The sequence below is a fragment of the Protopterus annectens genome, chromosome 2.part2, assembly GCF_019279795.1.
Source record: "Protopterus annectens isolate FY-2018-M chromosome 2.part2, PAN1.0, whole genome shotgun sequence".
NCBI lineage: Eukaryota > Metazoa > Chordata > Ceratodontiformes > Protopteridae > Protopterus > Protopterus annectens.
The window spans coordinates 509,588,465-509,612,440 of NC_056730.1; the positions used below are offsets into that span (position 1 = coordinate 509,588,465).

Sequence of the window (23,976 nt, forward strand, 5' to 3'; positions counted from 1 at the left end):
ATTATAAAGTTGTTTTACATAGAAAAGCAAAATATAATAAATGCTAGTAAAATTGCAATTTTTATAAGTGTCTTAGTGTTTTTAGTTTATTTATGTTACCTGTGTAAAAATATATATATAAGGTATTTAAGTGTGCCATTGGGATTATGGGTGTTTCTGATGAAAGCCATTTTCATGGCCGAAAGTGCTTAAGCCTGTATTTGTGTTAATAAAAGGAAGTTTTCTTTGGGATTCACCACTTGGTAGCTTTTAGAATTTATGGTAAAACAAGTATATAAACTAACATTTTAACTATGCTCTGAGCTCCCTTCCTCCCTACTTGTTAGCAAATGTTCCACATTTTGCCCATTTGTTCCACTTTATGAAAGGTAGTATAGTGTTACATATTTTTGAAGATGGAAAGTTGACTATGGTCTCAGTTTCTCCGATTATTTTGCTTGCTGGTACTATGGATGCTATGGTAATGTCAAACCATACTAAACCATCTGAAAATAAAGAAGTCTCAGTTAAGAATTTAAAGATATGTAGTTTTAATTACCTCAGTCATTAAAACTACAAATTGTAAAATTCTACTAGTGAGATTTTCTAATGGACAGATGTTCTTTGTGTTTCACTGTTGCAGTCATCACACTTGGGTTATCTGTCTGCAGGTAGCCCTCAGTCTGTCCGAATACCAGAGACTTAGTATTTCTGTGTTGGATGGTGTCGCTCCAGGACTGACTTCAGGTCATCAGGGGTATTAAAGCAGGCAGCCAACACCATTACATCAATTTTTCTTGCCAAGGAGCCCGAAGCAGAGCCAGTTCGCAAGTGCCGGTCAGCTGCTACCTGAATTTTCGTTTGCGAATTTAATAATCCTGAAGTCTTCTAAAGCTAAGTACCCCGTTGGGGATCTTTTTTTCTTTTGCTCTTGATCTCCGTATTCTGAAATGGTTTTGGTAAGCCATACGACCACCGATATTCCAAAAAAATGTAAAGATAAAGACAGAGACCGCATAGGTCCAAAACTGCCGACGATGCTTTCGTTAAGCTAGTTGCCAGTCCGCCGGTACTCAGTGAGGTGCTCTTGCAGCCCCTGATGCCCGCTTCTAGACTCCTCATCGACTGTGGAACCTGCGGATGTCTCTACCTTGGATGGGTCCAGAGCCGCTGAGCAGACTACTGAGTTTCGTAGGCCCAGAGTATGCATTACTCCTAGAAAACCAATGACCAAAGCGCATGCACCTGCTCCCATGCCACAAAAACAAATGCTTAGAATGGCTGAAGACCTTATTACGCTGATTAGGGGAAGTCAGCCTTCCCCTGCTAAGGGACAAGAGTCCAGTCCCCCTCAGCTTCTAAAGACCAGGAGTCCGATGACTATGAAATTTCTGATTATGAAGACATGCCGTTATCTGCTTATGAGGATTCAGATGCAGAGGAATCCATTCCCTCTGCCTCCCCTCCAGAGGATTTTTCTTTTGGTGAAACCTTGCATACCTTACGAGAGCATTTCCACTGGAAATGCCAAGACTGTCCTCAGTCCAAAAAGAGACTTAGAGAATTTCTAGAGCTGCCTCAACACAGGCTCTTAGCAATACCCCCTGTCCTGGATGTGGATGACGTTTGTATGGAATCCAGTCTTACTCCTGACACTTTACCTCCTGCCCCTAGGAAACCAGACAGATACTACAGAGTACCTGACACTCACAAATTTATTTTCAAGAATCCTGCTGCTGACCCAGAGATCATTTCCCTGGGGCCTAAAGGTATCAAGGCTACTACAACCAAGAATCCCACCCCTTCGGACAGGAATTCCAGAGCTTTGGACAGATGGGGTAAGAAGGTATATACCTCTGCAACTCTTGCTATTAGGGCATTGAATTGTCAGTTTCACATGCTGAAGTACCAGCAACATATTATGGAACTTATTAAACAAAAAGTGGCAACCTTTTCAGACTGTGCAGAAAATAAAGAATTGCAGGAGCTTATGCACTCTGCAAGCCAAGTCAGCAAGCATACTTTGCAGTGTGGCTTTGATGCCCTAGAAGCATCTTGCCGGGCAGTTGTCACTGGCTCTATACTGAGAAGATATGCTTGGCTGAAGGAGCAGACCTTGCCAGACCATGTCAAATCAAAGTTACTAGACGCTCCTTTGAATAAGGACTGTTTGTTTGGCACCAAAGCAGAAGAGGTTCTTAAAAAGATGGAAGAAAAAGCTACGTCTATGCAGACTGTTAAAGAATTCCTACAAGTGCAACCCCCTAGATTCAGTAGGCATTGCCCTTCCAAACACTGGTTCTTTCCAGCCCTATCTAGGCCTTTTCAAACCAGACCCAGGTGAAACAGACCACCCAGACGTCAGTCTCATGGTATGCAGAGATATAAGCAATGGAGTGCCCCCACTCATAAAGCAGGGAGTGGTAAGCCACCTCCTTACGGAAAAAGCTCACAATTACTTTTTTACTCCACTCCCCAGCCCTGCCCAATTGCTTGTGCCCTTAGGAGGAAAGCTTCCCCTTCATACAAAAAAACTGGATGTCCATCACTCAGGACCGATGGCTCCTCAACATTGTATCCCAGGGGTAAACATTTTATTTCCATTCACTGCCAACCCCAGGCAGGTTTCCAGACCTTCCTCCAAACCAGTAGGCAGAGGCTCAAAACCAAGTACTTTCCCTGCTCAATGTCAGAGATATTCAGCCAGTTCCAGTAGAACAGAGGGGTCAAGGATTCTACTCCAGACTCTTCCTGGTACCCAGGAAAGAGGGCTCTCGGCATCCAATCCTGGATCTTTCCATTCTCAACACCTTCCTGGTGGTGCCAGAATTCAAAAGGCTTACCCTGCAACAGCTTCTTCTTATGCTAGCCAAGGATGCCTGGTTAGTCACCCTAGACTTAAAAGAAGCCTATCTCCATATCCCCATAAGGGAATCATGCTGGAAGTATCTACGTTTTAGGGCAGGGGCTATGCATTATCAGTTCTCTGCACTTCCCTTTGGCTTGTCTACTGTACCCAGAGTATTCACAAAATGCCTGGCTCCAGCCATTGCATACTGCAGGCAGAGAAATATCCAAATTTACCCGTATTTGGATGACTGCCTGATTCAGGCAGACAGTCAGGAATTGCTGCTGCAGCAGCACCTGACATTTGTGAAACACCTTCTCACTTCCTTGAGGTACACCATCAATGAAAATAAATCAAAACTGGTACCTAGTCACAAGATTGTATTACTGGGAGCAAGATTGGACACAACTTCCCAGATGGCATTCCTCACCTCAGGAAAAACAAGTCTATCTGACAAACTACTTCAAACAAATGGCCAGCAGAACCCAGCTATCTGCAAGAAAAATACTGCAAGCCCTAGGGTTCACGGCCTCATGTATACTGCTGATTCCATATGCAAGACTGCATTTGAGGAAACTTCAGTGGTACTTAAAAAGTCTTTGGTGCCAACATTCTCAGGACCTGGAAACAAGTCATTCCTATCATACCCTCTCTAAGGACAGAGTTCCTCTGGTGGGCAGAAGTATGCAACCACAACAAGGGACTGCCATTTACTCTACCCAAAGCCACCCAGACCCTAACCACAGACACATCAGACTCTGCCTGGGGGGCACACATGGACAGAATATGTATTCAGGGCCACTGGAACCCAAGTCAGATTCATCTGCACATCAACCAAAAAGAGATGCTAGCTGTACAGAATGCCCTGACAGCTTTCAGATCCCTAATCTTTCCAGGACAACTACTAATTAAAAACAGACAACACCACAGTTATGTGGTACATCAACAAGCAGGGGGGAACCCATTCCTACCCACTTTGCAGGTTAGCCATGGCCCTGTGGAACACAGCCTTGGACATTCAAGTCCATCTGCAAGCTCAATTCCTGCCAGGCAAACAAAACTTACAGGCAGACAACTTAAGCAGAAATCTCCTAGACCCACATGAGTGGCAATTGGAGCACAGCACCTTCATCCTTCTGATCCAGACATGGGGTCCCCAGAGGTGGATCTGTTTGCCTCCCACTACAACCACCAGCTCAGCAAATTCTGCACCAGGAATCCTCAGAGCAGGGCCTGGAAAGTGGTTGCCCTATCTTTTCAGTGGGTAAATCTCTCAATCTATTCCTTTCCCCCTCTGCCCCTCCTTTCAAGAGTATTACTCAAGATAAAACGGGACAAACCAAGGACAATTCTGATTGCCCTAGACTGGCCACACCAGCACTGGTACCCACTCCTGCGCAGCCTGACATCGGTGTCACCCTGGCACCTACACCAGAATCCAACTCTCCTCTCAGCAGGAGGGACACATTCTGCATCCACAACTGCAAACCCTAAATCTTGCAGCCTGGCTTATTCCTTGAATTCTCCCCCAGCGACCTTAAGCAAACTGGTGCTGGACATCATTCTTGAAGACAGAAGACCCAGTACAAGAAAATCCTATGCTGATAAGTGAAAAGGTTCTGCTCATGGATTCAGTCTAAAGGAGAGAACACAACACTGCCCTCTCTGCCTCTTATCCTGGATTACTTATCAGATCTACTCCACAAAGGCCTGTCCTTTTCCTCCATTAAGATACATGCCTCAGCCATTTCTGCTCATTACAACACTGAGCCACCTCTCTTCTCGCACTCTCTTATCAAACAGTTCCAGAGAGGGGCAAACAACATAAGGCCACCAAGGAGAGCAACCACCCCTGCTTTGGACCATAACTTTGTACTGGAAAAGCTCACGCTTCCCCCCTTTGAACCTGCTGCATCAGCAGAGTTAAAATTCCTCTCTTGGAAAACAGCCTTGCTTCTAGCCATCACTTCAGCTAGAAGAGTGTCTGAGCTACAAGCACTGATGGCTGTGGAACCCTTCATTATTTTCCACGTTGACAGGGTTTCCCTCAGGACTAACCCTTCCTTTATGCCTAAAGTGGTGTCCATTGTGGTTCTCAGTCAATCCATCCATTTGCCAACCTTCTTCACTAATCCTCAAAATAAAAGGGAAAGGATCCTGCACTCCTTGAACATGCACAGACAGCTCAGATTCTACCTTGATAGGACTAAGCCCTTCAGAAAACCTGACCAGCTACTAGTCAGCTTTGCAACAGGGGCAGAGGGCAAGGCCATTTCAAAACAAACTATTTCCAAATGGATAGCACACTGCATCCATTTCTGCTACAATCACCATGGGAAACCAACCCCTCAGGGTGTCAGAACACATTCCACTAGGGCAACATCTACCTCTACAGCATTTCTCAGGAGAGTCCCTACCAGGAGTTCTGTACACACCTTCACTAAGCATTACCACCTGCCTATCTTTTCCAAATCCAGGGCAGGATTTGCTACAGCAGTCTTGCAGAGGCATACTAGCCAGCCGTAACTCTTCTGGACTGCCTCCACCTTTCTTCAGCTTTGAGAATCCACCCAAGTGTGATGACTGCAACATTGAAACATGAACATAGTACAGTTGTGTACACTTACCATAAATGTAGATGTTCGAGTGTATTCACTGCTGCAGTCCTGGTTTCCCTCCCTCCAGCCCCCTTGTTTTCTCTCTCTCTCTCTCTCTCCTATCTATGGCTATTTACTAACCCCTTCTGGGGTACTGGTATTGGTATTTACTTTTTACTGGTGGTGTTTTCCTCACCATAACATAGCTCCCTATTTGGGGCAAGAAAAACTGATGTAGTGGTGTTGGCTGCCTGTTTTTATACCCCTGATGACCTGACATCAGTCCTAGAGTGACAGCATCCGACGCAGAAATACTAAGTCTCTGGTATTCGAGCTGACTGAGGGATACCTGCAGACAGATAACCCAAGTGTGATGACTGCAATAGTGAATACACTCGAACATCAACATTTATGGTAAGTGTACACAACTGTACTTTATAAATGCATTCATAAACTTATGGTAAGTGTACACAACTGTACTTTATAAATGCATTCATAAACTTATAACTGCATCATTTAAAATCCTGCTCATCCAAAAAAGTATTTAAAACCTAGAATGGGTTATTGTGACCAGACATTCCTTTCCAGATAGCTTGCCATGATCGTATAGTGGCTAGTACTCTGAGTTGTGGCCGTAGCAACCTTGGTTCAAATTTGAGTCAAGACCGTATGTGTAGGAGAAATGGGTTCACTTTGAGGTCAGGACAGCCTCCTAGGCTAAGGATAATCACAAAGACTTCTTCAGCTAAAAGCAACACTCAGCAATGTGCAGAACTGGTGGTAAATGGCATAACCTTCACTGAACAGGGTGACGTAGCATATCTACTGGTTGATAAATTCAGCTCTAACTTCACCCCCCACTACCCCCTATGAAATCCTCTCTAGCAAATCCTCCCCAGCTATAACAGGGGTACATGTCCTAGAGGTGCTCACTAAGGCCAAAAACACTGTTCCAATGGACCCTGACCGTATCCCCAGTTGCCACCTAAATAGTCTAAAACATGACCTAGCAGGACCATTTTAGGCTGTCTTTAACTACAGCCTCAAAATAGGTTATGTACCAGCTGAATAGAGGGCCTCAAAGGTCATCCCTCTTCATAACTAACCCCAGGAACTAGCGACCCATCAGGTGTTGCCTACTTAACCTGGTAGACTTCTTCGAGAGGGTCACCATGGCTGTGGATAAAGGAAAAATAGTACATACAGCTTACCATGACCTGGTCAAGGCATTCATTGTAATGCCCCACTCAGGTATTGTTGGCAAACTCTCAGAACTAGGCATAAATCCTTACCTAAATTGATGGATTGCCAGCTGTCTCACAGATAGGACCCAGGAAGTCAGGATCAGTGAGAGCACCTCCACCAATTGACTGGTCACCAGTGGAGTAGCCCAGGGTTCTGTGTTAGGCCCACTCCTGTTTGGTATCTACTTCTTGTAAGTCAAGGCCAATGTCAAAGGCCTCCGGCTCACCAAGTTTGCAGATAACTGTAAATTGGGAGCTGTCATAGATTCCTGTCACAATACCAACATCCTGCAAGAGAGTCTAACACAAACAAATGATTGGTGCAAAAGCCACAGATTAAAACACAGTGCAAAGAAATGCACTATAGCACCCTATGGGAAAGTGTCCACTAAGGCTAATTACTTTATTGATAAACCACCGCTAAGAGTTGACCCGATAGTTATGGATCTGGGAACATATGTAGACAGTAATCTAGCATTCAACCAACATGTGGCCAAGATAGTAAGAAAATCATTCTATGCCACCCAACTCATAAGCAAGAATATAGCATCCAGAACCAGCAAGAATATAGCATCCAGAACCAATTAAGTAATAGTACCACTCTACTCAGCCCCTGTAAGACCCATCATGAGTACAGTACCCCCTTTGGCATTTACCTAGCTAGGCACTTACAACAGTTGAAACATCCTCAAAAGTTCCTGACCAGGAGAATTCAGGGTATAAATAGCCTGTTTTACATAGATCACCTTAAGGTCCTATCTCTGTACTCTGTCTCATACAATTTACTGAAAGGCGATCTATGCCTAGCATACAAGGCATCCCTAGATCCACCTTTGATGGATCTCTTGCACATCCGCAAGACAAACAACACCAGAAACACTAGATTCAAGGACCTGAACTTTGTCTGCGACATAAATAGAACCTGCTGGAAGGACCGATATGTGTCTCAAAGGATCCCCCATGCTATGGAATAAACTTCCCATCTGTGTGTAGCAGACTTCATCCCTGACTATCTTCAAAAGAAACCATGACCATTGCATGGGAAATCACATAGTCACCCGTGGCCTGGCCGCCATGTCTCTGATATACAGAGGTTGACAGTTAGTAATTAACATACCCCCCACATAATTCTTAGCCACCTCTTTACTAATAAAACCCACATACTGCCGTCCAAGAAACTCTGGAACAAAACTGGGTTGGGTTGCACAGCTAGGCTTGTAAAGACCCTGTTGGTCATTAGCCTAGTATGAACCTATAGACTTGATCTCTTTTGAGTGCAACCCATACCTTTCAACTGCCCTTAGTTTTGTAGAATGCCCCTGATTTTGATTCAAATGTTTGTCTTGTCCCTCATAACTTTTTTGATTTTCTAGTTAATCAGCCGTGATTATGGTGAGTCAGTAATGCCAGTCATTAGATTTTTGAACTTCATATCATTAAAAAAATTTATAGTGATGAAAAACGTGTTCTGTTAACTTTTTAGGTCAATTATAGTAATATTTAAAAATGTTCCTGATCCTCCCTCCCATTATTTTGGCTTTGTCCAGAATTATTGATCAAATAAGTTGAGAGGTATAGTGCTATACCAAAATATTTGCATCTAAATTATTTCTGATCGTGTTATTTCAGCAAACCAGAAATAAGAGTACTGGGTGATTCATGTTGCTGCATTGCCTAGTGTGTGTGTGTGTGTGTGTGTGTGTGTGTGTGTGTGTGTGTGTGTGTGTGTGTGTATATATATATATATATATACATATATACATATATATATGCATACATATATATATATATATATATATATATATATATATATATATATAATTTTTAACTTCTTTATTAAATTATCACTTAAGACAGAGAAACATCCATTGACAGAAAAAAAATAAAACTTTATTGTTTTCCCTTTCATAGATTATACATCACTTATATTTTCTTTTACCTTCAGAGTCCGTTACTTTGTATTCTATATGGAAGCTTTATGTTAACATTAGATCTAAAAGATGCATGCCATCACATTCTTTTCCCATAGCCAATAGCTTCAGGAAATTTGTAAGATTTTTTTTGTAGGTGGGTCACATAATCAGTTCTCTGCATTGCCCTTTGGGTTATCTGCTGCTACAAGGGTGCTTTCAAAGTGTCTAACTCCAGTCATTGCTCACTGCACTCTGAATGGCATGCACAGATTTCATTATTTAGATGACTTACTTGTCTCTGCAAAGTCTTTTCCTGGATGTCAAGAGTCATTACTATGGGTTTCATCTCTACTGACCAATCTGGGATTTCAGGCAAATATTCAGAAATCTTCTTTGACCCAGCTACACTGGATTGTCTTTCTAAGACATCTATATTATAGACACCCTGCAGTAAAAGGCTTTTTAAACACAGGAGAAGGTGGATTTTGACTTCACCCAGAGAGTATTTCAGGATCTGAGGTTCATGGTGTCTCTGAGTCTTAGGAGTCCTCTTGCCAGGTTACACATGAGAAAGATTTATTAGTTTCTAAAAAAGCTGATGGACCCAACGTTTGCATAATCTGAAATTTTAGATTTCAGTCTCATGCTTTGTGAGAAAAGGAACTGCACTAGTGGAGACTGCAAATTCAAGCAAATCCATGTCTTCCTTTTCTCTTCTAACTCCTAATCAATCTCTAACTATGGATGCCTCAGATTTTGCTTGGAGGGGGGCAGTTTCTAAGGTGCAAAGCCTGTGAGATTCCTCAGACAGACCAGAGCACATAAATGTCAGAGATGTTGGCTGTGATGCATACCTTAAAATATTTCATCTGATATGGCCCCCAGGACCTCTTCAGGTGATTACAGGCAACACCACAGTGATGTGGTACATAAAAAGCCAAGGAGGTACCAGGTCCTACCTTCTATGGCTATGATGGCTTGAGAGGTAGCTCTTCGGTGTTCCTTAACTTTCCAAGCATCTTATATTCTGTTAGAGCAAAACAGTGTCAGGCAGTCTGAGCAGGACCACAACAGACCCTCACGAATGGAAATTAACTGATGGGGATTTTCCAGGAATTGATCTAGTTGTGGTTTACACCTCAAATAGATATGTTTGCCTTCTTTCAAAACAGACAACTTAACAAATTCTGCTTCAGGACTTCTTGTAAACAAGGTTGGAAAAAAATATGCATTTTCATTCCTATGGATAGGAATGTTCCTTAATTTATTTCCACCATTTCCACTGATATCCAAGGTAATTCTGAAGTTTCAGAAGAATCTTCAGAAATAATTGTGGTGATTCTTTTTTGACCTAGCCATCATTTGATGTTCTTCGTGTTTCACTGTTGCAATCATTACATTTGGGTAATCCTGCTGGCAGGTTGCCCTCAGTCAGCCTGAATTCCAAAGTCCTGGGTCCTGCGTCGGCTGCTGTCACCCCTTCCCTGATGTCAGGTCGTCAGGGTTATAAAAGATGCGGCCGACGCCATTTTCTTTAGTCTTTCTTGCCGCGCGGTGCCCGAAGCAGAAGCACTTCACAAGTGCCGGTCGGCCGACTCCTGAGATTTTCGAGTTCGAGTTTCAGATCCGAAGTCTTCTATAAAGCTAAGTACCCTGTTGGGGAAACTTTTTTCTTGCTCCACACCGATGTCAGAAAAAGTTAATGATTGTATTTCTTGTGGGAAACAAATACCTCATGAGGACTTTCATTCTTACTGTATTCCTTGCCTAGGCCCTGACCATAACATTTCAGGTTGTCGGTTTTGTGCTAGATTTAACAAACGCACTATTAAGCGTTGGTATGATTTTGCATTAAACTATTTTGGATGCAGGTTTAATTACCCAGAAATGTCGTCGGATAGCCATCCGACTACCAGAGTTCACAAAAAATGCAAAGAAAAAGAAAAAGATAGACAACCCGAGGCCCAAAACCAACGACAAAGCTTCTCCTAAGCCAGTCGCCGGTTCGCCGGTTCTCAGTGAGGTGCTTTCGCAGCCCCTGACGCCCACTACTTTAGAGTTGCAGGCCGCTATCGACTCCCACGTGGAGTCAGCTATGCCACTGGAAACTCAAGGTATTGGAGCCTCGGACGCTATTCCTTCAGATGGGTCCGGAGCCGCTGAGCAGGCACCGGCTTCTGAGGGTATATTCAGACCTAAACATCTATACATTAAACCGACTTCAAAGGCAAAGACTAAAGCACCTTCAAAGGCAAAGAAGCAAACCCAAGAGCCACATGGACAGGCCTCCATGCCCAAAAAGCAGATGCTCAAAATGGCCGAAGACTTGATTACCTTGATCAGGGGTTCCCATCCCCCTCCTGATAAGAGGCCTAGGCAAGAGACTGACTATGAATCTTCAGATCAGGTTTCCATTTCTTCTGATTCCTCTTCTGATCAGGAATATTCTCTTCCCCCCTATGAGGATTCTGATGCTGAAGAATCTATACCTTCAGCTTCTCCTCCAGAGGACTGTTCTTTTGGGGGAAACCTTACATACCATGAGGGAGCATTTCCACTGGGAGAGCCAAGATTTTTCAGAGTCTAAAAAGAGGCTCAGGGATTTCCTGTTATTACCTCAACACAAGCCACTAACCATCGCGCCTGTGTTAGACATTGTAGATGATGTGTTTTCGGAGTCTAGTCTTACCCCTGACTCCTTACCTCCAGCTCCTGTTAAGCCTGACAGATATTACAGGGTTCCTGACTCACATAAATTCCTTTTTAAAAACCCTGCTGCAGACCCAGAAACTATTTCTCAGGGTCCCAAAGGAGTTAAGGCGCCCGCTGCCAAAAACCCTACCCCCTCAGATAGAGATTCTAGGGCACTGGATAGATGGGGAAAAAAGGTTTACACATCTGCAACCTTGGCTATAAGGGCCTTAAACTGTCAGTTTCATATGCTCAAATATCAGCAACATGTCATGGCATTGCTTAAACAGAAAATGTTGTTAAACTCTGAATGTGCGGAAAACAAGGAAATGCAGGATTTATTGCATGCAGCTGAACAAGTTGGAAAGCATACTTTGCAATGTGGTTTTGATTCTTTAGAGGCCTCCTGCAGGGCCGCAGTTACAGGTTCTGTAATTAGGAGGCATGCTTGGTTAAAGGAACAAATTCTGCCTGATCATGTTAAAGTTAAATTATTAGATGCACCTTTACAGCATGATACTTTGTTTGGTGTTAAGGCAGAAGAGGTGTTAAAGAAAATGGAGGACAAAGCTAAATCTATGCAAACGGTCAAAGATTTTTTATAAGTACAGCCACCTAGGTTTAGTAGACACTGGCCAACAAAGAATTGGTGCTTTCCTGTGTCAGACAGACCTCAAAGGGGCAGACCCAGACGCCCGAGAGGCAGATCCCAGGCGCAAGGTTCATTCCGCTCAAAACAATGGGGGGCTTCTACCTCCAAAGTTGGAGAAGACAAATCACAACCATTCAGGAAACAGTCCCAATGACTTCCCCCTGCCTGCACCAAGCACTTATCTCCTGGCAGCCCCCTTAGGGGGAAAATTAGCACTTTTTTCTCAAAATTGGCACATTATAACCCAGGACAAGTGGGTCTTAAATATCGTGTCACAAGGCTACAAGTTCCATTTCCATACCCTGCCAAAGGCAAACGGCTGGCCAGATCTGCCAAAAAATCAATGGGCAGAGGCACAAAAACAAGTCTCATCCCTCATGGACATGGGGGCCATTCAACTAGTACCAGAGCAAGAGCAGGGACAAGGATTTTACTCGAGACTGTTCTTGGTACCCAGAAAGGACAAGGCCTGGAGGCCAATACTGGACCTATCTATTTTGAACACATTCCTGGATATACCAAAATTCAAGATGTTGACTTTGCAGCAGCTTCTGCCCATGCTGGGCAAGAACGCTTGGCTTGTGACTTTAGACCTAAAAGAGGCATACCTGCATGTCCCAATCAGACAAATATGCAGAAGATACCTCAGAGTCAAGGCTGGTTCAATGCATTACCAATTCTCTGCACTACCCTTTGGCTTATCTACTGCGCCCAGGGTCTTTTCAAAATGCCTGGCACCAGTAATTGCATTCTGCAGACAAAGAGGAATACAAATATATCCATACTTGGACGACTGTCTAATTCAAGCAGAGAACAAGGACATTCTTCTACAGCATCTGACATTTGTGAAAAGACTTCTAATATGCCTAGGGTACACAGTCAACGAAAAGAAATCAAAACTAGTACCCTCTCAAGAGATAATATTCTTGGGTGCAAGCTTAAATACAACTGCCCAGATGGTTTATCTCACGCCAGACAAACAAAGACAACTGACTACCTATTTCAAAATGCTGGCAACAAAGGCCCAGTTATCTGCAAGAAAAATTCTGCAGGCTTTGGGCTTCATGGCATCCTGCATCCTACTAATTCCATATGCAAGACTGCATATGAAGAAACTTCAATGGTACCTAAAAAGCGTTTGGACTCAACATTGCCACAGCCTGGAAACTATGATTAGTCTCATTCCCTGCCTCCAACAGGAGTTTCAATGGTGGGCAAAGGCTTGTCACCAAAACAAGGGACAGCCATTCACATTACCCCCAGCCAGGCAAACACTAACAATGGATGCATCAGATTATGCCTGGGGGGTCCACATGGCAGGAAGATGCATTCAGAGCACATGGACCTCAAACCAAATGCATCTACATATCAATCAAAAAGAGATGCTAGCAGTTCAAAATGCCCTGACAGCCTTCAAGGACTTACTTCATCCAGGACAACTACTGATAAAGACAGACAACACCACTGTCATGTGGTATATAAACAAGCAGGGGGGCACTCATTCTTACCCTCTTTGCAGACTATCCATGACTTTGTGGGACACAGCATTGACTTACCAAGTACACCTGCAGGCACAATTCCTGCCAGGAAGAAAAAATACTCTGGCAGACGACCTAAGCAGAAACCTCATGGATCCCCACGAGTGGCACCTGGATCCACAAGTCTTCAGCATGATAACAAGGAAATGGGGATGCCCGGACATAGATCTATTTGCCTCCCCTCAGAACTACCAACTAAAAGATTCTGCACAAGGATTTATCACAGACAAGCATGGAAAGTGGACGCCCTATCTTTCAGCTGGAAAAACCTATCAGTATATGCATTTCCCCCTCTGCCTCTCCTCCCCAAGGTACTCCTAAAGGTCAGACAGGAGAAGCCAAAGATGATACTAATTGCCCCAGACTGGCCCCGCCAGTACTGGCATCCAATACTAAGGAGCTTGTCTCAATACCCAGCTTGGACCTTACCTCAAATACCTCATCTACTGTCCCAGCAAAACAATCAGATCTTGCACAGCCAACTCAGGACTTTAAACCTGGCAGCATGGCGGATAATGTAGTCATACAAAACACACCTCTTAGTAAAGCTGTGATGGATGTCATTTTGGAGGCCAGAAGGCCTACTACTGGAAAATCTTATGCTGGAAAATGGAAGAGATTTTGTGCTTGGAACCAGGCACAAGGAACCGATACAGCTGTGCCAAATATTCCTCAGATTTTGCAATACTTAACTGAGATGCTGGACAAAGGTCTATCTTTTTCATCTATTAAAATTCATGCCTCTGCCATTTTGGCTCATTACAATACAGAGCCACCAATCTTTTCTCATCCCTTACTAAAACAGTACCTCAGAGGAGCCAAAAACTTAAGGCCTTCAAGAAGATTACCAATGCCTGCATGGGACCTCAATTATGTCTTGGAAAAACTCACCCTGCCACCTTTTGAGCCAGCTGCTACAGCTGATATAAAGTTTTTGTCTTGGAAAACAGCTCTGCTCCTAGCAATAACTTCTGCAAGACGAGTTTCAGAGCTTCAGGCACTCATGGCTGTGGAACCTTTTATCATTGTTTATCCAGACAGGGTCTCTCTGAGGACAAACCCAACATTTATGCCTAAGGTGGTGTCCAGTGTGTCTCTTAACCAAACTATTCAGCTGCCAACTTTTTATCCAAATCCACAGAACAAGGGGGAGAGAATTCTGCATTCTTTGGACGTATACAGACAGCTTAGATTCTACTTGGACAGAACCAAAGTTTTCCGAAACACAGAGCAATTACTAATGGCATATGCTGCAGGATCACAAGGAAAGGCTATCTCAAAGCAGACTATTTCAAAGTGGATAGGCCACTGCATTCATTTCTGCTATTTACACCATGGAAAGCCAGTGCCTAAGGGCATTAGGCCACATTCAAAGAGAGCTGCAGCCACTTCAGCAGCCTTTCTCAGGGGAGTACCAACCAAGGACATTTTAGAGGCTGCTACTTGGAGTTCAGTGCACTCCTTTACCAAGCACTATCATCTGCCACTCTACTCTAAATCCAAGGCAGGCTTTGCCACTGCAGTTCTGCAGGGCCTCATAGCCACTCCTAATGCTGTTTAGCTCCACCCTCCCATCCATAGCTTTGGGACTCTACCCAAATGTAATGACTGCAACAGCGAAACACGAAGAACATAGTACAGTTGTGTACACTTACCATAAATGTAGATGTTCGAGTGTATTCACTGTTGCAGTTCAGGTTACCCACCCGCCATCCCCCTTTCTTCTGATGGAACCTATCTTTCCTTCTCTGATTTATACAACATATGTGGTGTATTTGCATGTAGATGAAGGTAAAGTTTATATTGGTGCATGTATTTATATGTATATAAATTTTGGCTACCCTTTTAGTGGGCACCTGACATCTGGTGCAAGAAAAAGAAAATGGCGTCAGCTGCATCTTTTATACCCCTGATGACCTGACATCAGGGAAGGGGCGACAGCGTCCGGCGCAGGACCCAGGACTTTGGAATTCAGGCCGACTGAGGGCAACCTGCCAGCAGGATTACCCAAATGTAATGACTGCAACAGTGAATACACTCGACGAACATCTACATTTATGGTAAGTGTACACAACTGTATTTTCTCTTTTCTTATGGAACTGGCCATAGGACATTACCACAAGCTTCCTCTTAAATTGGACCTACTCACACACTCCAATCTCAAACATCTTTAACTAACTTGCCTGTATAATTCAGTTCTAATTCCTTTTAGGCATTTCTTTTCAGAGAATGCACAGCAGGTACTAGAGCTGGCAGGTAAGCCTGCTACTAGAAAATCTTATATGGGCAAGTGGAAAAGATTTTCTAGTTTGTGCCTAGCCAAGAACTAGGGTCGCACCAGGGATTATGTACCTGTATCTACTAGATTCTGATACCTTTTTAGCACCTCTTTTTAGTGGGTGTGTAGCAGGTACTAAAGGAGGCAAGAAATTCTCCAACTAGAAAATCTTGGCACTTACAGTTTTCTAGTTGGTGCCGACCCAATAATTATGACGCTATCTGGGACTGTACCATTGGTGCTCAAATATAATGAAGTCCATAAGTAAGTACTAGACTAACTGCCTTTGTGGGCAATTTTAAATATAGCCAATTTCCCATCCAGAGTTGAGAATTAAGCACTTTACCTTGTGCCTATGAGGTAAACACCGTAACCATTATACCAGCCTCCAATCCTTTATACCAACCCCCAACCCAATAACCCTCATAATTTGTCTCCATCTTCTGACTGAGGTCAGATCATTTATTGGCACAGTAGGAGTATCTTGACCATAGCCCACCATTCTGCCCTTCCTTCCTTTCCTGCACTGTCAAGCACCTGAGCAAGCTGTAGTCAGGGCTTTATGTCTTTATGCCACAAGTGCAGGCCTACTGACCATGTTTTCAACAGGGGTAATTGATGGGTGGATAAGAAAGAGGAAGGACTGGGTATCTTATAACAGTTCTTGTGGGAGTACCTCAATGTCAGTGGAAGTTCTTGCTCATCAAAACCTGAAGTAGGTTTCAGGGGGATTAAGCCCTGACTGTGACCGAGGATTGCTTAGCAAGACTGGTGTGAAGCAAACAGACTGTGGAGGGTGAGAATGAGCAGGCAGTAACAGATTACTCATCCTGGGTGTAATACAGTCATGGCAGAGGACCTGTACACTAAAAGGCACAATAATGTGGCAAGAATGTTGCACTGGGGATTGTTGAAGCACTACAATATAGAAGTAGTGAGAAACAATTGGAAGCATTAGCCACAAAGCATTATAAAGAATGATGAATTGTACATCACACGGGATCACCCATTAACAACAGTTCAAAAAATAGATGTGAGAAAACCAGATATAGTAGTCCATGAAAAAAGACAAAAGCATTAATCATTGAAATTGCTATACCTAGCGATTACAGTGTCTCATAGAGAGACACAAAATCATAAAATAGAAGAATTTGTAGACAGAAATGAGAGTAATGTGGAAGAAAGATACCCAGACATTTCCAATAGTAGTTGGAACAATGGGTCTAATAAAAAAATAATCTACAGTCATATTTTGATATGCTACCTATGCATGTAACTCCATATGAATTGAAGGAGAAGTCACTTCTGGGCACATTGCGGGTGCTGCGAAGAGCAGTTTTGGCTAGCATTAAAGATGAAACAATACTAATGTCATGAACTCTAATTATATCCTGACTTAGGAATGGGGCCCATTCCAGTCATGGTATTAGAAAGCCAAAAGACTTGGAGAAATTAAACCAAAAGAAGGGAAAGCAGTCTGGTTTGTTGTAAGCCTGACATGTAATGGAGGCTGGGTGTGCCACATGGCAGCTTAATGGTTAAGGACAGGTGTCCATGCTGCTTGGTGGGCACCTGTCCTTAACCATTAAGCTGCCATGTGGCACACCCAGCCTGACATGTAATGGAGGCTGGGTGTGCCACATGGCAGCTTAGTAGTTAAGGACAGGTGCCCACCAAGCACCATGGACACTATAACCAGGGGACAGATACCCGTACAGAAGGCTGCATGTGTCAGTGAAAATGCTTATCAAGGCCACAACAGGAGTAACAGGACTTTATTGCCTGGATGATTATCCTGCTTACAGACCCAGAAACAACACTGAGGATAGAACCAAGGGTAATCAGAGAATAGGAAGTAAGCGCCAGAGAACAATCAGGTACTGGTTGTGTGAGTTACTAGCCTCTGTTATCTTTGTCAAGGTACATCTTGTGACCACTTCAGAATGGCCATGGATCCTTCTCTTTCTTCAGTGTTTTCTTATAAAATACTTTCTGACAGGAGTGTTTCACCTAAGATCACCTTGTAGACAGGTTGCTCCTTCCTGAGCTCTTAATTTTCTGCTGGAAAAGTTAACCACATTTCTGTCTGAACCTGTACATCAGGAAGATTTAAGGTTCAGTACATGAAAAACTGTTCTGTTCTTTGCTCTGACATCTGAGTTGCAAGCTATGTTTGTGGATAAACCCTATCTGATCTGATTTTAGTATGGGATATCAGTAAGTGCAAATCCGTCATTCATGCCCAAAGTTGTTTCAGAGTTTCTTTGAATCAGGCCATCATTCTCCCAGTGTTCTGTCCTAACCCTCAGAACCATGGAGAAAGGATTCCACATACTCTGAACATACATAGGCAGCTCGCTACTATCTTGATAGAACCAAGTCCTTTAGAAAAGCCAGTCGGCTGTTTATTTCAGTGTTGGGTCTAAGAAAGGATAACCCATGTCAAACAGATGATCTTCACTTGGTTGTCCTCAACTGTTGCCTTTTGTTATACCCACGATGATAAACAAGTTCCAGGCAGTATTAAAGCACACTGTCCGAGGACCTTGTCTTCTTTGATGGCATATTGAAAAAGGGTGGAATCTACAAGTTAAATGGTCATTTGTATAATCCTGTACAAGGAATTATATACTGAATTTTTTGTCTAGATCCAGTACTGGCTTTGCTAAGACCATGCTCCAAGGATACAGCCTTCCTCCTCCCAGCAGTGAGAAGGATGAACATAGAATGATGAACATAGTAGAATTGTGTAAATTGCACTTATCCATAACAGCAGATGTTCAAATTCCTCACTGCTGCTGTAGCTACATCCACCCACCATCCCCCTAATGGTATGTAGGGTTATTTCATATTTATTTATTTGTTGCTCATTGACATTTCATTACTGGGAAAGTCCAGCTGGGTAGAAGCCCATTTTTAGCGGAAGCTAGGGGAGAAAAGCTCAAAAGTATTATAAAACATTTAAAGAACAATAATTTTATAGTCTTTAAAAATAATGCATAAAACAAATAAAGTTTAAATAATTATACCAGATTAGACATGACATGAAAACATTGGCTAAGAATACATGCAAGTTATATGACAATGATTTAATATTTAGAGACATTTTAGCCAGTTTATAGAGAAATTAAAGGTAAGTTAGTATAATACAAACAGGAATTGCAATACAAAGTGAGAGAAAAGCATGCTTATGGTATATTTAGAGAGAAACTGATAGAAGAAAGGATGTGAGTGAGAAGGGAGAGTAAGATGTAAAGTTTGAATAAGCATTTGTTCACATTTAGGAATATAGTTTATCCTGATGTTGATCAAGAACAGAGTCTGCTTTTGGCTTGAAACCCTTTCAGAATGGTTTTGAAGGATAAGAGGGAAGGTACTGACCTGATGGAAAGAGATAAGAAGTTCCAGGCCTTAGCAACATGGTATGAGTACAGACTAGTTTAATCCTCCAAAGCAAACTTTGAGTCCAAACTGGCTACATCTACTAAAGACAATCACAAGGCCTTCTTCACATATGTCTGCAATCTCAAAGGAAGCACACAGATCTGCTCAGAACTGGTTGCCAAGGAGACCACACACACACACACACACACACACACACACACACACACACACACACACACACACACACACACACACACACATGCAGTAAATATAGCCAACCTGCTGGCAGACAGATTCAGTGAAAACTTCACCCCTCTGTCCCCCCCATCAGTAAATCAAGATATCCCCAGCACCTGCCCCCCCCCTCTTATCTCTAGGGAGCAAGTCATTACGGCCCTCTCAAAGGCAAAAAATACAGCCTCCATGGGACCCGATAACATTCCAGGCTGCATCCTATATATATGCAGACAGGAACTTGCAGCAACATTAGGCACCCTATTCAACCAAAGCATGAGTACCAGCATCATCCCAGCCGAGTGGACAGCCACTGCCATCCCTTTGCACAAATGTGGAACATCTACTTATCCAGGAAATTGTAGACCCATCTTCGTAACTAGCCTGATCTGCAAGGCCATGGAGCAGATTATCATGGACCTCATTAACAACAACATTGTCAACCTCCAAACACTCGATCCCACACACTTTAGTTTCATCAAGGGGAGGTCATGCCTGTTAGATTTGGTGACTTCTTTGAGACAGTCACCAAAGCCATGGACAAGGGGAAGATGGTGCACACCACCTACCTTGACCTGGCCAAAGCCTTTGATATTATTCCCCACTTGGGTATAATAGATAATCTTTCTCAGCTAGGAATCAATCTGTATGTTACCAGATTGGTAGCAGACTGGCTTATGGATATAACCCACCTAGTCAAAACAGAGGAAGCCACCTCAAGCAGTAAACCTGTAATGAGCAATGTACCCCAGGGATTGGTCTTTGGGCCTCTGTTGTTTTGGGATATACTTTTCTGAGGTGCAGGCCAAAACCAGTGGGCTATGGCTGACCAAGTTTGCAGATGACTGCAAGCTGGGCACTGTCATCAATTACCCTAGTGTTGTGGACATCCTCCAGGAGGGTCTCACCCAAACAAATGACTGGTGCCAGAAACATGGCCTCAAACTAAATGCATCATCATCCCCTTTGGAGAGAGTGACACCCCACAAATTATCATATTAATAACAGATTCTTAAGTACACAGTCAGTTGTGAGGGAGTTGGGCACCCAGGGTGACAGCAAACTGACTTTTGACCGTCATATTGCCTCCATTGTACGGAAAGCTTTCTACATGGCCCTCCTTATTAGTAAGACTATCTCATCCAGGGACAATGAGGTCATAACATCCTTATATTCTTCCCTTATAACACCCATTATTGAGTACAATGCCCCCTTTCGGCATGTACCTCACAAAGCACATGCAGCAGCTGGAGAGACCACAGGAGGTTCTTCATCAGGAGAATATAGGGCCTCAAACATCTACCCTACACAAATAGGCTAAACACCCAGTCCCTGTACTCAGTCTTATACAGACTTCTCAGGGGTGACCTCTGTCTGGCATACAGAGTAGTCTCAGACCCCGCCTTAATGGGACTGCTGCATATCCGCAAGTCAAGCTCCACTTGAGTAACCCGCGTGCAACCTCAGCCTGGTCTGTGACATCAATAGGACTTGTTGGCAAGTCAGATTTGTGTCCCAGAAACTCCCCCTTCTGTGGAATATACTCCCTCTCCACATCAAGCAGAGTACCTCATTAACCCTTTTTAAGCGCAACCTAGATAACTGAATGGGGAACAGAAAATACATCCCTGGGATTCCACCTGTGTCCCTGCTGGACAGAGAGAACTGAGTGCTGACTTGTCAGCACATGGGCTAAATTATTGGCTAGGCTTGTAAGGGCCTCAGGACCAATAGCCTAGTAACTTCCTATGATCCTATAATGCCAGCAAATTCGATAAGTTTGTGGACAGGCAGAAGTATTTGGTCATTGAGTCGTAATGACCAACTAGGAACATAGTGGCACAGAATATTATTTTGTGCTGGACAAGGAGATGGATTTTGGATAATTTTATAGATGGTAAAAAGGTGTTTGTGTTAGTTGTTGGGGTAATTCTAACCAATTTAGGCTTTTTAGTGCTATACAGTGATGGGTTCTGAAAGGAGTATTTGCTGCAGATTTAGCAACCTTGTTATAGCATTGCTCAAGTTTTGATTTTTGTCATGCATGAAAGTTAATAAGAAAAAGAACATCATAAAGAAATGTGGGGGGGGGGGAGAAAAGTACTGGCAAGTGTAACTTTAGTTGCATCGGTGAAAGTTTTTGGCTGTATAAAGCATCCCTATTTTTTATGAGTTTTTCTTATGCAATTTTGTATATGCAGCTCAAACTTAAGATTATTGTCCACTATCATTCCTAATAACTTGCTATGAGAAGTGACTTCAGTGGTTGTATTTCAAGAGAGAGGACTTTTTTTGTTTTTTCATGAGAGAGGGATTTAGGGGGGAAAAGTAGTAGGGTTTTTTAGGGTTAAGCATGAGTTGTGAGCTATGAAGCCATGTTTCACTTGCTGTTAAAGATTTCTGAGTAATCTTTTCGAGGTTTGTCACGTTGTTAAATATGCAAATGAGTGTGGACTCATCTGCATACACTGTATTAAAGAGGCCTGCTGTGTGGATGTGTGGAGGGTGTTGGTGAGAATTTTAAAGAGGAGTGGATCAAGAATAGAGGCTCATGGTACAGCTTAAATTAAAACCTTAAATTATTTTTCTTAACAGATAGGTGGGAAAGCACCAGTATCTAATTTTTATTTCTTTATCCTGCATTTTATCTGAATTATCATTGTCATGTGAACTGAAATAGTTATTAAATGTGGGTCAAAGCTTTCAGTTAAATGCATGTGTTCCTGTGAAATATAATTTCTGTCTAGTCTAGCCCAGTTATTGTACCTTGGGGAATAATATGCAAATTCTCTCTTAGTTCCTACCACTCACATCTTCCATACTAAACATTTTCATAAATTCCTTAAGAAGTCTACCCTATTTTATTATATTTTTTTCCATCTAGGTCCCCATGATGCATCCTCACTGTTGTAAATCATGTTCTAGTCCCCACTTATAAATAATATTTCCTGCTGAAAGTTGATTATTTCTCCCAAAATTGTCTTAAGCTCCATAATAGCAGATATATGTGTTCTATAAATACTTTCCAGTGTAATCCTTCTCCCTTGCCAGTAGGTCATTACTACCACAAGTCTACCATTACTATCTTTTTATTCCCTATTCTATCATTATTGGAGCTCCTCTAGCAATTAGTGTAACACCCCACCACTGGCACAGTAATCAAGGAGCCTCAATCCTCACCACTGGCAACAGTGAGGGATGTACACACTGGGAGGATGACAAGTTACACACACAGTATTGCCAGATGCAGCTCTCTGCATCAAGTGCAGTTTCCCTTAAGAGCACACAGAGACCACAGTCAGTCTGGGGCTAGTTTCTCCTTCTTTCACCAGATCCCCAATAAGACTCCCACTGCCAGAGCTATAGAGTTGAGATCTCAGCTGAGTGTCCAAGCCAAAACCTCCAGCACCCTCTCTGTCCAACCAGTGCTTCGTGTCCCTGCCCAAGTAGCTGACATACGTACTCTCTGAGATTTGATGTACACACGTATACACACACACACACACACACACACACACATACACACACACACACACACACACACACACACACACACACACACACACACACACACACACACACACACACACCTGGGAAAGGCTGACACAGGTTTACAAGCTATGACATCTTTTGCCCAGACTATAACATAGATATTACTGCCACCAGCCAGCTTTTTATCAGCTACTTTAAGGCCCTTAACAAAGGGTGTCCAGTCTTACTGTGTAATGTTACTATCGATACAAGTGGTAGTTTGACCAGGAGCAAGGCTATTAGGAGTGGCCCACACAGCATCACCAAATAAATATGCAAGTACTCTCAGAACATAAATATGTCTCTACACAGATCATCACCAATGAAAGTTTAAATATATTTAATAATAAATAATAAAAGAAAAAGAAAGTACTCAGTAAATAATCACAGTTACTTCAGAGTTCAAAATCACGGGAAATATTTAAAACATTGGAGGACTGTCATAAATAAATAAAGAGAACATCTAATCTATACTTCACTATATTCCTGTCTGAATCTAAGAGAAATTACTGTACCCTAGTTAACTTAGTTACAGAACCAGGCAAGACACACGTGGTGAGCGGGTCTTCCAGCTGATGCTGTCAGGGCAAAGACAAAATACAAAATGCCCTACCTCTCTCAGAAAGTTCTTAAATTAATATCTCAAATATTGCTCTGGGATACTTGCAGCAATGACATCGCCTATTATCATCTGACTATCCCAGGTGAAAACACCCACTGCAACTAGTAGCATTTAGCATCTCTCTGTGAAAATACATAAACAAGGACTTCTCTTAAATCTAAGGCAAATGGTGGAAGTCGTAAAATAATTTACATTTCTCCACATTTAAAGACAATACAAAAAAAACTTCTAGTTCTAGCCATTGTGTCACCTGTTGCACTGAAACCATATTTTATGGCACAGTTATAAAATAATTTAATTTCAACTGTTTTTCTGAAGTTTTGCAAGTTAACCTTCTGTGTGCCAGGTTTCACTGTTAAAATATATATATTTACACAGTTCTAATAATTTATATACATTTCTGTTCTTTTCCAGTAGAGTACACTGCAGGTACATCTTTAAAGGGACAATCCCAGTGTTTAAAAT

The 23,976-nt window shown here is 42.7% G+C and overlaps 1 protein-coding gene across 1 annotated transcript in view; it reads left to right on the forward strand.

The window, feature by feature from the left end:
* The window catches only part of LOC122795685 (coiled-coil domain-containing protein 166-like), a 1,310,434-nt gene that overhangs the window by 510,626 nt on the left and 775,832 nt on the right, over window positions 1-23,976 (forward strand). The gene's annotated exons all lie outside the window — the stretch shown is intronic.